Source organism: Ascaphus truei, chromosome 4 (assembly GCF_040206685.1).
Source record: "Ascaphus truei isolate aAscTru1 chromosome 4, aAscTru1.hap1, whole genome shotgun sequence".
Classification (NCBI taxonomy): domain Eukaryota; kingdom Metazoa; phylum Chordata; class Amphibia; order Anura; family Ascaphidae; genus Ascaphus; species Ascaphus truei.
In genome coordinates, this window is record NC_134486.1 from 5,424,130 (window position 1) to 5,431,948 (window position 7,819).

Below are 7,819 nucleotides of genomic sequence, written 5' to 3' on the forward strand. Positions count from 1 at the left end.
ACAAAAGTACAACAATATAACAATGAGAGGGGGGGCTTCCACATAAGAAGTTTGTCTTTGCCTCTTTCTGTAAGAAAAAAACAACATGATAAGTATGCTATTAAATGCGTTGATCCTGTAGCTGCACACATTTTGCATTGCAGACAAACATTAGGTGCATTGATAATTCAAATGCACACATTTTCCAATAAAAGCACTTGCGCAGAATACTGACATCAGTCTTGTCTTTGGGGGAGAAGGGGTGGGGTTTACGCTGCTTTTTGCTGCCTGATGCTAGTGATGTCATATTTTTCTGTTAGAATAATAACATGATTTTGAGATTAGGCAAACATTAGATACAGTATTACATCCATCATTGTCTAGCATTATTCTCCCCTCAAATGCATTGTGTGTCGGAGTACCAAGATGGAGCTGCAGCTTAACGCAAATATAGCTGTTAGCTTTTTTTTTTAATGTGTGGTGTGTGTTTGGTGACCACATCTTGCAAAAATACAAAAAAAAATAGTTGCTCATATTTTGAATTGAAGGGTTGGGAGAATCTATAAAACCTCAAAAACATTACATACCGTTATACAGTATAAAAGAAGATATAGACAGTGCTGTCAGACATTACCGATCCATCCATTGTGCTTCTGAGCAACGAACCGCGTCTGGAGCTCAATGTAAGCAAAGAAACGCGCAGTTTGGGAATTAGGAACATGGAAGACTGACCCGAGTAATTGCTTTACAGGCTCCCACTGCAGCCCCACCCAGCATGAAAATTGGGAGCCCCCCATCCTTCCCACCGAGGAGCATTCGTTCCTGAGCCGGGTTTATCCTCTGCAACAAAGGTGTCAATACATGCCTGCAACACACTGAACACATGCATTGTGCAGAGCCATTGTCACTCTGTCATTACTCTGCCTGTGGATTTGGAGATTAGTAGCACATCTGAATAAAGATACGTGAGTTGTGCTCCATTTCCCTCATCCTGGGTTCTGTTACCAAAAGACCAATTTGAATAACCTTTTCACACCCCATCAAATAAAAAATGATAGGACAATTATTTATTACTACAGTACAGTACTGCATCCCTATTGTCATCCCAATTATTTAAATAACTACTGGAAACACTTTTAATATGTATGGTTTATGTAATTGTTTCAGGTTTCTACACATTGCAGTCATTCTTTATCCTCTTCACTAGATCATCTTTCATAGCAGGTTTCACTTGCTGATGCAGATGATGTTTTAATGCATGTAAGACTAATTATATGGGGTTCAAAATAGGGCATCTGTAACAACATTGCAGATCGGGTAGACAGATTGTTGGGAGGGGATGGGGCTGACCCTGAAAGCTTGGAACAAGTTGGCAACAATGAAAAGTTAAATTCAGATGCAGAATGCTAAAAATGATTTCAGGGATCTAGGCCGCAAGCTTAATGCATGGACCACGAAGGAAGTATTTTCAGAAACCCTATTAGTGCCATTCACAACCACAGAGATGTAGTTGGATATTAGGGAGGTTAATTCTTGGCTAAGAAATGGGTGTAGGAAGAAAAGTTTGGGGTTTTTAGAGAACTGGAAGTCATTCTCTGAGAGGTGCTATCTTTATAGTAGGGATGGATTGTTGTCACGGGAAGCAAGGTTAGTTACACCTTTTTACCAGGCCATACATTGAGGAAAACAAGGTAATGAAATTAATTGTAGTTTATTCGCATAAATTCGCTTACACACAATGACACAAAATATAGACAAAAAGACACACTTACTTTGGGACTGGAGTTGAAAACTAAACTTTCCTAGGTGCAGGGAACTCTATAGAAGAGTTTTACCCCGACCGGGATTTAGCCCATAATCTCCTGGAACCCAAATCGGCAAAAAGATCCACACGCCACCGCTACGTTCTCTTCTGAGAACCTTGTCCCTCCTGACCCGCGAGTTATCCCAAATCTCTTGGACCTCAAATCGGCATAAAATCCCAGACGCGACAGCTACGATCGTTTCTGAGAACTTGGGCGCAAAAGTCAGGACTTAGACTCTGGTGGGCAGGCTTTTCAAGACTGAAATCGAAGCCGGTTGCTCTGCTGTCCACACAGAAGCAACTTTGAAAAGCCCGCCCGCGCTCTTACTACCGGAGAACTCAAATTTGATTGGCTCACAGATTCTTATAGTATTCTGAGTTTCATTCACAAAACTCAGCAGCGAATGGAACGCGTTGGAAATTTCCCAAGCAACCAATCAGAGCCAACCGGGCTAGAAAAGCCAGGTCAGCGGGAAATCTGAAATAGCCAAGGGACATGCGCAAGCTTGCCACCTCTCTCCCTGGCTATCTCAGGCTCCACCAGGTCCGGCAGAGTAAGAGGCATCCTGTTTGGACATCGGTTCCGAATTTAAAGAACATGTTTCATTTAATAAAGTATATTTTCACAATACTCCTGAGTCTTGGGGAGCAGGGGACAGAAAGGGAAGTATGTTGTAGTATTATTTCTATCTGCCTTATTCCCCATAAACTATCTTTTGGATTCAGTCGGAAATCAATGCTCGGAAAGGGAAAAACACAAAAAATACTTTTATTGCATACACTACAACAGAATGGTACAATGTCACTGGGCCCAAGAGCTAACCCTCTTGGACCCTTATACACAGATCAGGGGTAACCAAAACAGACTTAACCTTTATTTGAAAGCTTGGTTACCCACTACGGTCACTCCTCCCCCTCAAGATTAAGGCTCAGAGGCAGTCACCTTATGAGGTGGCTCCACAAGCCTGTATGTCCTTGAAGCTTTTGGCTCGCTGGGGATGTCCTGTTGGGAGAGTCCATCGGCATTACAATGCTCACTACTCTTCTTGTGCTGTATGGTAAAGTCAAACTCCAGAAGGGCGAGGCTCCAGCGAATTAACTTACCAGTCTCCCCCAACACCCTCTGTAACGAGCTGAGGGGATTGTGATCAGTGATCACAGTAAATGACCGGCCATACAAATAGAACTGCAGTTTCTTGAGTGCCCATACAATGGCCAAGCGTTATTTTTCAATAGTGGCATACGCCACTTCTCTGGGCAGCAACTTCCTTCTCAGGAACAATGGGGTGTTCACCCTCCTCCTCGCCCACCTGGCTGAGTATAGCACCGATACCATAGTCAGAGTTATCGGTCTGTACAAGGAAATATTTGCTGTAATCAGCTGCTGCCAGGATGCTGTAGTACAGGATGTGAGTACTATAGAGGTGCTCTGGTGCTGCTACTCTACAGGAGGATTCCCAGTCTCCAAGTGTGTGGTCAGTACTTTATAGAAGCGAAGACATGCACACAGAGAAGCCTCTATGGCGTATTACCCTTATTATAGTTACAATGTCTAGAAGAGAAAAATAATACTTGTACAATTAAAAACGTATTTACAGTTTATCTGTGTTTGGAGTCTCAGTGGAGCCCCTGCATGCTGGTATCTTCAGCTGGAAACGCTGACTCCTGGAGCCGTCAGTAGATGTGTATTCTCCTGCACTTCCCGTTCTGGTCGCTATTGCATCTCAGACACCACACGTGGTGTCTCTACTTCCTCCCTCATATTGGTTCCTACAATAGGCCAGGTGACTGCACGCTCTGTCTAAGCCTTTGCATTTCATAACTCAGCACGGGGCGCGTTTTGGACAGAGCAGGGCATTAAGCATGATTGATGATCAGTGTCCAGTTTAGGGTTGTGACCATCCTGCTTGTCGGGGGCTAAAGTACCAGGGCTGTTACAGCATGTGTTAACTGCAGAGGATTCAAGCTACTGCACAGCTCGGCCGGGACTTTTGCAGGCAGTGAGATGGGTCTCACGCATGCGCAAGATCGACATAACTACTACGCAATCACAACTCAATTTGCTTGCGCTCTGACCGAAGCAGTCAGAATCTATCATGATGCCCTTTCAAAGTTCTGACTATAGGATGCGATCACAAGGCATAGTACTGGCACACGGACTGAAACCACAAGAATCCATCATGATGCGCAGGTGCAGTTCTGATCTTATGACACGTTCACATTACGCATTACTACCACATGGATTGAAATAATAAGAACTTATCATGATGCTCTTGCTCAGTTTTGACCAATTTTGAACTATTGAGGCCACCAGAGTCAGTTGTTTTTGAAGCTGTTTAGGAGCCAATTAGGCTTCTTGGCATCTCTATGCAAAGTAGCAGAGTCTTAGGGCTTGACCCCGCTGCCTACTGCAGTGTCCGCTGTGGCGGACGCTGCACGGACGAGAGCCCTCCCCTCAATGGCGCCGGGCCCGCTGCGAGGGGGGGCCACAGTGCTGAGGCGAGAGCTGCTCCTGCTCTCAATAGAATTGAGAGCAGGACTCGCGTCGAGCGATACGGCACGCCCCCCGGCGGTTCAGCCAATGAGGGCGAACCTGCCGGGTGATGTCATGGCTGCGCCCCCGTCACTCCCCCGCCACGCCCCCCCGGTCTTTCTTCCTGCAGCTCCCTGCAGACCAGGTAATCGGCTGCACGCGCCGCCAATCTCGCGGGCGCGCGTTGCAGCTGAGTTACCGGGGCCTTAGCCTTATACACTGCTATTAGAGCTTGATAAAGGATCAGGAGGTCCAAAGTGTCGCTCTATTTTTTAAATGTTTTTGATGGTAAAAAAACATCTACTATTTCTTCAGTGAGTGCTGCTGTCTTGTTTTTGTTTCAGTTCATAAGTGATATCCTTAGGCTGCAGTCCCAGTCATGACTGTGACACGCGTGCCCGGTGGGGGTTGGGGCGGCGCATGCACAGCGCTAACCGCGATCTGCGGTCTCCAGGAGAGAGGGAAGCTTGCGACGGGAGGGGTGTGGTCGGGGATTTGCGGGGGTGTGGCCATCACATCATGAGACTGGTTCGCCCTCATTGGATGAACCGCCAGTGAGGGCGTGGCCACGCCTCCGTCGCAAGGTTTAAACTCAATTTCAAACCCTGGGTAAAAAACCCTGCAGTACGGCATGGCTACACCTTCAGCGTGAAGGTGACTACTGGGCCCTTCCCCATTGAGGGGCGGTGCTTACACGCACAGCGCATGCCGCGCCGTGCGCTGTGCCAGTTACTGGGACCGCAGCCTTACTTCCTCAGGGCTGGTGACAGGGAGGAGAGAGACCATGAGTTGCCATAGTGACCAGCACTGGAATACAAACTGAAGTTTGACAATACAGAGACAATTTGATGACTAAATCCACAAATTAATATAGTTAATTAGTTAATATAGTTTCCAATTTTGTTTGGCCTGTGTTTTATTCCGTGTTATGAATCTTTGTTCTATTAGGTTTATTCTCTCGTCCCACAATGCGGTGTAAAATATAGCGTTTTCATAGTTATTTACTGTATTTTGTGATTTCCTCTCAATGGGGCTTAAAGCCCGTAAAACAATTAAATCTATCAGTAAACACTAAAATATGTTCACAGCACTCACAAATGACAAGTAGAAATGGAATAAGCTAAACTAATGTAATCAGAAAAATAGAACACAAAAACACTAAAGGGGTGTGTGTGTGTGTGTGTGTGTGTGTGTGTGTGTGTGTGTGTGTGTGTGTGCCTCTAGCACTGTTTAAAGGGTATTTGGATAAGCGTGCCTGTGGTTATGTGGTCGGGCCCGGCATTTCAACACTGAATCACTGTGTAACCGCAGACAAGCAAGGGAAGCCTTAACCGTGAGCTAAATTGGTTAAGTGGTCTGCGGTCATGAAAAGATGTCGGATCGCAGCAATGTATAATGTGGTCTCATAATTCAATTAAGGTCAATTGGTAAAGTGCGTCTGCGGTTAATGATTGAGGCCGGCATTGCAACATTGCATCCTGACCCCAAACCGGAAAACGGGAAAGTTAAACCACAAACCACATCACAGCCTACACATAATTAACCAGCTAACTTCTGATAGGAAGGTCCTAGCTTTCTAATTTTTGGTATGCAGAGTGCTAAGGGGTAGACATGTAATCAGTTATGAGTTATATATAGTTATGAGACTGTAACATTTATTTAAAGGCATAAATGAGAAGTAGCTTTGAGTTTAGTATTTTAAGGTTATAGGAACCAGGACATTTACATTTCAGTCAGGCAGGACAGCGGATACATTAAGCATTCACCATTGTCATTTATGATCAGGGATGAGACATGAATAATGTCAATCAGGGCTTCTGAGACTCTCTGTGGAGCTGACTCCAGAGGGTCTGCAAAAGTCCGGGGCTTCAAAACACACCGATTGGGGAAAGTGCTAAATGTCAGGAAACATATATAAACAGTTTGCTTACCAGATGTCCGGGCATCCTGGGGAAAGGTAGATATTCTGCCGCCGTGCAAGGGGGCTTGGTCTGGTATGCTAAGCGGGTTAAGTGTGAAGTTAGCGCATGACCCTTGGCATACCGTGAAGCCCTTTGCCCGGCTGCAGGAACTGTTGGCAAACTTGCCATTGGGTGGGAATTTGCTTCCCACGCCAAGATTGGCTGTGTATTACCCAGATAGGCTTGGGAGGGTGTTATAAGCCCGTGCAGGCTATCAGGCGTGCTCAACTGTGTTCTTTTGGGATCCATCGGAAGGTATAGCATGCGGTACAGAGACGATTATATCGCAACCAAGGATTGTACCCGCTACGAAAGTTCGCTAGAACTAAGGACTTGGAAACTAATTCTGCAAGCGCAGAACAAAGATATTTATTTCGGCAGAGAAACAGGGGCTGCAAGCGGCGCCTCTAGCCAAAGACGGTTTCGCGTCTCTTGATGCGTATCAACCCTGCTCCTGGGAATTGAGACCTAGAGGCTGCATTTCGTGAACTTTCGTTCTGGAAACCATTTATTTAGTTTTACCTCATTCTCGTAAGTGTTATTTTGTGTTAAACGTATAATAATCAAGCAGTGTGTGCTTCTTGTGTGAATAAATTACAATTTATTTTATCTCACATTTTGTTCAATCAAAGGATCTAGGTATTTTTGTGGGATTAGCACTGGTCTCCTGTGACAAACGGGTCTGGTTAGATAACCATCAAGTCTCAGCACTCTGTAGCAGCTGTAATCTGCACAGCTCTATGTGGAAGTCCCAGGTAAAAGAGCATTGCAATATTCCATGCAAGAGGACACAAAGGCATGAACCACCGTCGGGATATACTTTGGGAGGGATTAAACGTTTAGCCCTGTTCCTCAGGTGAAAGAATGAGGATTCGATCCTGGATGACCCCTGATGCTCAAGTATCAAACCACAAGAAATGAAACCACCAAGATTTCTCACACAGTCAGAGTTTATCGGCTGGGAACCCCAGTGCTTAAGGCCAGTTTGTTGACCAAGCTGCAGTCATGTTTACATCAGACAGTGAGGACCCAGCAAAACACCTCAGTGTTATCAGGTTTCCTCCTCAGACAGCTGGTATTTATTCACTAAGGAGTTCTGCTAGTCATCTATTGAGGACTGATAATGGGTCCTTAATGCCGGGTGAACAGAACAGTGCATGGAAATGTGAGCATGAATGAAACTATGCAACTTCAAGTGAGTGATGATTGGTTATTGTAGACAGGGAAGTATCATACTAGATCAGCAAGTTGGAGAGATGCTGTATTGTTGAGACAAAAGATATGAAATGGGTTGGTGTGGTACGGTGGAAGTACTATAACTGTATACTGTCAAAATGCGCACAAAAATCACAGTATGACTCAAACAGAGTGACTTAAAAAATAAGATGATGTTATCCCCTTGTAAAGCTGATTGAAAAAAATGTTTGGGGGTCCCATCTGTTTGTTTTTAAGTTTTGTTACAGTCCTCGCTTTGTGCAAAAAAATGTTGTAGCCATTGCAAAAATTATCATAACAAGTACCAGATAAAATGACAAAATAATA